This window comes from Tupaia chinensis, unplaced genomic scaffold (assembly GCF_000334495.1).
Source record: "Tupaia chinensis unplaced genomic scaffold, TupChi_1.0 Scaffold140061_1, whole genome shotgun sequence".
NCBI lineage: Eukaryota > Metazoa > Chordata > Mammalia > Scandentia > Tupaiidae > Tupaia > Tupaia belangeri.
In genome coordinates this window covers 529,288-538,701 of record NW_006199940.1, presented here as the reverse complement: position 1 = coordinate 538,701, position 9,414 = coordinate 529,288, and the positions used below count along the sequence as shown (strand labels likewise).

Here is a 9,414-nt window from a genome sequence, read left to right as displayed (position 1 = left end):
ACGCACAGGCCCAGGACCCGCGCACGGGCCCGGCTGCCACGCGCAGGCACAGGCCCGGCAGTCACACGCAGGCCCGGGGGCCACGCGCAAGCCCGGCAGCCACACGCCAGCCCTGGGAGGCAGCGGAACGCGGAGCAGAGTCCCAGCCACGCAGGGGCAGGGGCGGCGCGCAGGGCCCCAAAATTGAGTAATTCTTTTTCAGAATTGTGGTTTCATCTCCCTCTATAACAAAATACCATACACTTAAGTGCTTAAATAACAAATTTAGGGGCCAGCATTTAGCATAATGGCTGTGTCGCTGGACTCCCATGTAGTTGACTGCAGTTTGAGTCCCGGAATCGATGGCTTAAACTCACGCCGGGCATGTGTACATGCATGCCCAAGATCCCAAGAGGAGAATAGAGGAGAAGGGATTGCAGCCATTGTGGCCATTCTCCATGGGGGTGATTTCTCGCTTTCTGTCTCTCTGTCTCTGTCTTTCTGATGAGCACACGTGCCCTATAGCAAAATCTCTCCAAAAAAATAACAAACTTATGGAACCGGTAGATGTTGTAATGGTTACATCACTGGACTCCCACTGTGGTTTTGAGTTCCAGACCAGGCGGCTTAAAATTCACACTGGGCACATGTGTGTGCCCAAGATCCCAAGAGGAGAATAGAGAAGAAGGGATTGTAGCATGGCGATCCCCCCGGGGATGATTTCTCGCTTTCTGTCTCTCTGTTGCTGGTGAGTGCACGTGCACTATTAAAAAGAAATTTTCTCTATGAGAAAGACAGGGGCTGGCAGGTTGCATACTAGTGCCAGGGCGCTGGAGTCCCACATGGCCGACTGCAGTTCTAGTCCCAAACCTGGCAGTTTGCTTTCTCACTTTCCCTCTCTCTCTCTCTATCCCTCTCTGGTCAAAGTAAAATGAATGAATGAATGAAGTTAAATAAAATAATTGTTTTTTAAAAATTTCTTTTCTTGGGATCAGCAGTTAGCATAATGGCTATGTTGCTGGACTCCCATGTAGTCGACTACGGTTCGCGTCCCGGACCCGGTGGCTTAAAACTCACGCGGGGCGCGTGTGCGTGCGTGCCCAAGATCCAGAGGGAAGAATGGAGGAGAAGGGATTGCAGTGTGGCCATCCCCCGGTGGGGTGATTTCTCACTTTCTGCCTCTCTGTCTCTCTGTCTGTCTTGCGAGCGCACGCGCCCTATAGCAAAATCCTCTCCAAAAAAAAAAAAAATTTATTTTCTTGTAATATTATGCTGAGAACATCCAAGTTCAGGGTGTTATGTGGCTGGATTTAGATGTGGAATCTCTTCTTGGCTTAATGATACCTGCCTGTGAGGCCAGCAGGTGGTGTGGCGATGAAGATGCTGGACTCCCATATGGCTGACCACAGTTGGAGTCCTGAACCTGGTAGCTTGCTTTCTCACTTTCTTTGTCTCTTCCGGTGAGTGCATGTGTCCTGTAGCATGTTTTAAAAATAACGATGATAATAATAATAAATAAAATTAAGTTTTTAAAAAACACGTCGCTGCCTTCTCCCCATGTCTTCACATAGCTAGAGCGTGAGAGCAAACTATTACATCCCCATAAAGGGACACTAATCTCATGACAAGAGAGAGTAGCCCCATCTGACCCTAGTCACCTTGCCAAGGCTCCGTCTCTAGACGCCATCCCTTTGGGGGACGGAGCTTCAGCATGTCTAATGGGAGGGAGTACAAGTGCTTATCAAGATGGAGCGTAGACCTAAATGCAAACCCAGAACTGAAGCAGCTAGTCGATTACGTGAGGAGACCTAGGTGATGTTAAGGTTTTCGCATTTTCTTAAAAGGTTTTTGCCTTAGGTGCTTGCGCTCGCCAAAGAGAGAGAGAGGGAGGGAAAGTGAGAAGTCATCTCCTGGGGGGATAGCCATGCCTCAGTCCCTTCTCCATTTTCCTCTTGAGATTCTGGGTACTCACGCACACATTCCTAGCGTTTTCAGCTGGTCTGGACTTGAACTGTAGTCAACTACATGGGAGTCTAGCAATGTAACCATTACACCATTTGCTGGTCTTGGTGCACCTTTTTTTTTTTTTTTTTTTTTTTTTTTTAGGAGAGTTTTTTGCCATAGGGCATGTCCGCTCACCAGAAAGACAGACAGAGACAGAGAGACAGAAAGTGAGAAATCACCCCCCAGGGGGAATGACCACGTGACAGTCCCTTCTCTTTTCTCTCAGGATCTTGGACACACATGTACACATGCCCGGCATGAGTTTAAGCTATCGGGTCCAGGACTTGAACTGCAATTGACTACATGAGAATGCAGTGACATGGCCATTACGCCAGCTGCTGGTCCCCTGATGAACTATTTTTTTGATGCCAAAGGTTGCAAGCTAGTGCCAGAGAGAGCACCACCCAGCAAGGCCTGGCCAACCATGGTCCTTTCCCTCCATTTCTTTAACTTCATAACTCCATTCCGTAGGGATCCTGGGTACACAGTGCCCGGTGTCTTGCTGCTAGGACTGGGCTTTGCGTGGCAGTTGGCTGTGTGGGATCTGGCTTCCTTGACTGCTTCACTACTGGGCCAGTCTTTTTCCTTTCCTCTTCTGAGTTTGTTGTAGGGCATGTGTGCTTGCTGGAGAGAGAACGTGAGAAAGCATCCCAGTGGGGAGGGCCATGCTGCCATCCCTTCTTCTCAGGATTTTGGGCCCTCAAGCTCTCATACCGATAATGTCCAGGCCACTGGCTCCAGGGTTTGAATCACAGCCATTTGGCCATAGAGTGGGCGCCACCACCCCCTAGAATCACAGCCATTTGGGACCCGGCTGCCTTAACTCCATGCCTGGCTGGTCCCCCCACGCGTGCTTTCACAAGTTATGCGTTTCTGGCAGTACCTCTAACTTGTGGCCTCTGAGCCCACAGGCACTTTCTGAGCTCCCGCTGTGCTGTCCTAGAGTCTTCATGGTTGATGTTGTTCCTGCTCATAGATGTCCTCTCCAGGTTGAGGCCAGATGCTTCTGAATGGGCATGTTTGTCAGCATTCCTGGGACCCACCAGGCCCCGTCCAAGAGGCTGGTTTTCTTGTGGCACCTTCGCAGCTCCTGGAACAGCCTACCTTTAGCATTGCTTGTGTGGTACTTCCACCGAATTTGGAGTTTCCAGGTCTTATTACCTCCTGTTTTTTTTTTTTTTTTTTTTTTTAATTTAAGCGAGATTTTTGCTATAGGGCGCGTGCACTCACAGGAGAGACAGAGACAGAAAGACAGAATGCAAGAAATCGCCTCCCAATGGGAATGGCCACGCTGCAATCCCTTCTTCATCCTCCTCTCAGGATCTTGGGCATGCACATACACATACACATGCCCGGTGTAAGTGTCACTGGGTCCAGGACTTGAACCACGGTTGACTATGTGATAGTTCAGCAACTTAACCATTAAACCATCTGCTGGTCCTTTTTTCTTTTTTTTAAGGAAGCAGTTTTTTGGGGTTTTTTTCTTTTTTCTTTTTTCTTTTTTTTTTTTTTTCAGGCTTAATTCACTTTATTCCCGCTTTATGAAAACCCTAGGTTGTGGCCACAGCTGGAGCCTGGGTCCTCTGCACAGAAACTCTGGTGTGGGTCTTGACGAGATGGTCGGTGAATTCCTGATAGGGAGACTTGGTGAACATGGTCTCTTTCCAGAGGTCAGGGGTCAGATAGCTGTAGGTCTTGGAGATGGCATCAAAGGTGGCGTTGGTGAAGTTACCCAGGGTGGCAGTGCAGCCCTGGAGCAGTCATCGATCCCAGCCATCATCAGCAGCTTCTTAGGCACAGGAGCAGAGACAATGCCAGTGCCTCTGGGGGCAGGAATGAGGTGCACCAGCACAGAGCCACAGCGGCTGGTCACCTTGCAAGGGACAGTGTGGGGCTTGCCGATCTTGTTCCCCCAGTAGCCTCTCTGCACTGGGACAATGGAGAGTTTGGTCAGGATGATGGCCCCTCAGATGGCAGTGGCCACCTCCTTGGAGCACTTCACGCCCAAACCAACATGGCCATTGTAGTCCCCGATGGCAACAAATGCCTTGAACCTGGTCCACTGGCCAGCACGTGTCTGCTTCTGCACGGGCATGATCTTCAGAACCTTGTCCTTGAGAAACGCTCCCAGGAAGAAGTCGATGATCTCAGACTCCTTGATGGGCAGGGAGAAGAGATAGATCTCCTCCAAGGATTTGATCTTCATGTCTTTGACCAGGCGGCCGAGCGTGGTGACCAGGATCCACTCCTCGTCCTCGGCCTTGCCTCCTTGAGCTCCGTGGCCCCACCCACGGCCCCGGCCCCGACCTTGGGGACTGCTGCCGAAGCCTCCACGGAAGCTACCGTGGCCTCCTATCCTAGGACCCCCAGGACCTCCGGGCCCTCCGCTGTACCGGCGTCATCCGCCATTTGGTGTTCTCTTGGAGAAGAAGCTGTTTTTTTTTTTTTTTAAACAATTATTTTGGGACCAGCAGATGGTGTGGTGATTAAAGACACTGTATTCCCACATACCTGACCACAGTTCAAGTCCCTGACCTGTCAGCTTGCTTTCTCTCTTTCCCCTTCTCTCTCTCTGGTCAAAATAAAATAGTAGTTACAAATAGAATTAAATAAATAATTGCTTTTAAATGAATAAATAAATAATTGTTTTTAGAAATTATTTATTTATTTTAATTTGACCAGAGAGAGACAGGGGGGAGAGTGAGAAAGCAAGCTGGCAGGTGCAGCACAAGAGCCACAGTCAGCCACGTGGGATTCCCTAACCACCATGCCACCTGTTGCCCCCCCCTTTAAGAATTATTTTATTGAAGCTTATTTATTTGTTTGTTTGTTTTAGTTTAACCAGAGAGGGACAGAGTGAAAGAGAAAGATCAAAATTGAGAAAACAAGCCGCCAGGTCCAGGACTTAAACCATGGTTGGCCATGTGAGAGTCCAGCATCCCAAACCGCCATACCACCTGCAAGCCCCGCCTCCTGTTTTTACAGAAAATGTAGGTTTTGGTTTTTCTTTCGATTCGTTTATACTTCGTTTTGTTTGTATTCTTCTGTTCTTGTTTTTGTTTTGTTTTGTTTTACGTTTCTAGAAGACAAGAGAAGATTCTAAACGTTGTCCCTACCAGGACCAGATGACGAAATTCAAGCTTGACTTAATATTTTCTTGTAAGTTAGGGTAGGAAGAGAGGTTGATATGCCAGTATGCTCTCTCCACAGCTGTCCTCTGTTCTATGGCCCTTTCTCCTATTCTCTCAGGGTTCTGGACACACACACATCCGACGTGTCTTAAGCTGTTGGGTCCAGGACTGAAACCATGTGGTCAGTCATGTGGGATCCAGCTGCTTACACTACCATGCCACTGACTGGCCAAATAAACATTTTATCACTCCCAGGTTCTCATAGTACCAGCATACCCGAAGGCCATACAGGTCTGTCAGTGTGAGGAAGGCGAAGTAACGAGCAGTGTGGCTCTGCCTGCCTAGGGGCCAGGCTGTGGGTGAAGGCTCTGACAGAGAGGAAGGATGGCAGGTTTGAAGGAAGTGCGCAAGAAGAGGCCCAACTTCAGTGCTGCAGGCTCGCCTCGTGGGCGGCCTGGAGCGTGGCGGTGTCACCGTGGTGTGGGGGCTAGGCTGTCGGCTGAAGAGACCTGAGACTGGTACCCAGGAACTCACATCAGAAAAGCAGAGGAGTGGGCCTCACCACACCCTCCCACTGCTTGAACTTGCAAATGTTCTGTGATGTCTCCTCTACGTTACTTTATCTGCTACCCAATGTTTTGAGCATGATGACCTTCTCTACGTTATAATGTGAACTTCACGTTCTGTCGTTGTAGTTACACACAAACAGGGTGGTCCCGCCTCTGAGCTCTCACACGTCCTAACGCGCTCAGCCTGCTGCAGGTGGCCAGCTGCCTTTGTCTGACGTCCTTAAATCGCGCACAGCTTCTTAGTTATCCGGAATTCGTGTGCCGCACTTTTCCCCAGCATCTTGGAAAGTCTGACTCACAGCTTCAGGAGGACTTTGTGGTGAACCCCCACATGCCCACCACCTGGATTCTGCCACCCATGCTTCACGTGGCTGTCATGGTCCGCTCTGTCTTCTGTCAGACGAGGCATCCTCTGACTTTGTTGTTGCTTTCGAAGTAAACTGCACAGGTCAAGACGCTTCCTGGACTACATGTGTGTTGGCGTGGTGGTGAGGGCAGTTAGGTCCCACATGGCCAACTGCATGGCTTGAGTCTCGGACCTGGTGGCTCGTAAAACAGGTGCGGGGACAGGCCCTGCTGCCTTCCACATTCCTGGCCCCGGCGGTGCCTCTGTGTGGGCTGCGTATCCAGGCCAGGAGTCACAGACGTATTTTTCAGTGTGCTTTGCAGGCTTCAGGGACTTGGGGTGCAATCACTTCTCTTGCTGTCCTCCCGCGGGCAGCCTCGGGATGGCTCTGAAGTCTGGTGGTTGGAAGTGGCTGAGCAAGTGGGCAGGGTGTGACCTGCTTCCCTGTTTTGAAGTTCAGCATTTTCCAGCCCATTCTGGGGGCATGTGAACACAAGGGCACTGCTGGTGGGTCCCAGAGCTGGGTGGTGAGTGTGGCCTGCCTGTCGGGGCCACCTGGGAACTGCCAGCTTTGCGTGTGGGTTTGGCCTGCATGTGGCGGACTAGATACAGCCGAGTGTTTGTACCCATGTCGTCACCAAAAAGGATGTAAAATGTCACGGCATGTGAACACGTGTGTTTAAGCCACATTTACATACCTGTGAGCCCAGCATTTAACAGAACTTTATACAGTTGTTAAAGAGACAGGAACGCAGGAGGCATGGTTGTTAAGGGCGCTGGACTCCCACATGACAAACAGCGGTTGAGTCCTGGACCTGCGGCTTGATTTATCGCTTTCTCACTCTCTCATTCTGTATGTCTCTGGTAAAATTAAAGTTAAAACAGTTCTTTAAAAAAAAAGATGGGAAATGATGTATAAAAATTTAGTTTTTCCCAGTCTCTTTCTCTTTTTTAAGGTTTTTGCTATAGGACATGTGTGCTCACTGAAGAGAGACAGAGACAGGGAAAGTGACAAATCACCCCATAGCGGGATGGCCACACCTTAATGTGGGGACACGTTTAAGAGAGAGTCTGAGGTGTGGGGACATGCGCTGAGCAAAACCACATGCTCTTTTGGGGTATGGCAGAACCTTGTAACTTGTCTTTCCCTGACCTTGGCTGCAGACAGAGCAAGGGTGGAAATTACTAGGGGCGTTCCAACAGACACATCTGATGGACTTCAAGAAACATCTTGACCCCAGTTAGTAAAGTCCAATCCCTGCCCTGCATCTGAAAGGTTCTTTAGCTTACTCTGGGTGTGGTGGTACACTCCTTACAGAGAAGTTCTTTAGCTCCTTCCCCACACCTAACAGCTAGTTCTCTGCATTAGAAAGGAAGATGAGATTTACTCTAGATGGGATTACCACCAAGGGATACACCTTGCCCTGGGTATGACTAATCCCTTATAGATTTGTTAACTGCTTCTTATTGTCTGTAACCTGGCAACTAATCCATGAAGGGTCATGAAACATACATGTGTAATGTCTCCTTGTACTATAAATAAAGACGTCCAGTTCATCTGGGCGGCACAGGTTGCTTGGGCTACCTAGGCTCAGGCTGCCTGTGTCCGTTTCCACTCTATCTTTTTGTCTCATTTTTTATGCTTCTTCCATAATAGCGCTAAGCCTGGGGGCGGACGCCGACACCTTAATCCCGTCTAACCCAGTTTCCTTTTAGGATTTTGAGCACACAATGAACATGTGCCTGGCATAATTCTCTTTTTCCTTCTTCTTTTTTTTTTTTTTTTTTTTTTTAAAAGAAGTATTGGGACCAGCAGTTAGCGTAATGGCTGTGTCGCTGGACTCCCACGTAGTCAACCATGGTTCAAGTCCCAGACCTGGCGGCTTAAACTCCAGCCAGGCGCATGTGCGTACCCGAGATCCCAAGAGGAGAATGGAGGAGAAGGGATTGTGTTGTGGCCATCCCCCCGGGGGGTGATTTCTTGCTTTCTGTGTTTCTGTGTCTGGTGAGCGCATGCACCCTTTACCAAAAAAAAAAAAAAATAATAATAATTTAATTCCATTTGTTATTTTCAATTCGACCAGACAGAGACACATACAGAGAGAAAGGGAAAGCAACAAAGCAAGCCACCAGGTCCAGGACTTGAACCACGCTCGACCATGTGGGAATCCAGTGCCCTTAACCATGCCAGCTGTTGGCCCTCTCATATAATTTTCAAGCCATCAGGTCCAGGATTCGAACGATAGTCAACCATGTGAGAGTCCAGCACCTTACCCACTACTGACTCCCTTGGTCTCTCTTTTAACTTATGTTTTATTTTGTTATTTCTATTTCCTTGAGTGTATATGCACTTGCCAGAAACAGGAAGAGAGAGGAAGGGAGCACCCCCTGTGGGTGGGCTATGCCATAATCACTTTGTTTTTCTTTCCTGTCACCCTTTGGGGCACACACACCCATCTGCCATGTTTTTCAAACCACCAGGGTCAGGATTTGAACTGTTCAGTCAGCCTTGTGGGATCCAGCTCACTTAACCACTAGGCAACAGAACTAGCCTCTACTTACTTTGTATTTATTTATAGACCATAGTTTGTTTTTAACACCCGGCATGCAGTGAATTCACAGAAAACAGGCTCCAGCAGCTCAGGCTCCTTTCCGTCTGTTCTCACACAGTAGCTTCTCTGGGTGGGCCAGGCTGGGACTTCAGCTGAACCCAGGTACCTTTCCCTTTGGCTTCCTTCTTTTTCTGGTCGGTTTCCTTCACAGAAAGCTATCTCTGCTCTTAGAATGCTTAATGTGTTCAATATGCGCATTAATTCTCTTGGCAAGAATCTTGCCTTGGTTAATTTATAGCAAGGCCACCAGCATGCTGGGGACATCAGAGAGCATCCAGTATGGTCATGGTAATGTGTGAAGCATTCCTTTTTTATTATTTAAAAAAAATTTTTTTGAGAGGTTTTTGCTATAGGGCAAATGTGCTCACCAGAAAGAAAGTGAGATATCACAGTCCCTTCTCTTTCATTTCACAGGATCTTGGGCATGCATGCACATGAGCCCAGCATAAGTTTGAGCCACCCGGTCCAGGTCTCGAACTGCGGTTGAGTACATGGGAGTTCAGCGACATAGCCATTACACTAACTGCTGGTCCCATGTGGCATTCCTTTTTAAAAAATAATTATTTAAGGAACCAGCAGTTAGCGTAATGGCTATGTCGCTGGACTCCCACAAAGTCGACCACGGTTCACGTCCTGGACCCGGTGGCTTAAAACTCACGCCGGGCGCATGTGCATGCGTGCCCAAGATCCCGAGAGGAGAATGGAGGAGAAGGGATTGCGGCATGACCATCCCCCCTGGGGGTTGATTTCTCACTTTCTGTCTCTATGTCTCC

At 48.9% G+C, this 9,414-nt stretch overlaps 1 protein-coding gene and 1 pseudogene across 1 annotated transcript in view; one reads left to right on the top strand and one right to left on the bottom strand.

Moving 5' to 3' along the window:
* Positions 1 to 9,414, top strand: part of ZNF251 (zinc finger protein 251) — a 23,989-nt gene that overhangs the window by 6,842 nt on the left and 7,733 nt on the right.
* Positions 3,531 to 4,407, bottom strand: LOC106736432 (40S ribosomal protein S2 pseudogene; annotated as a pseudogene).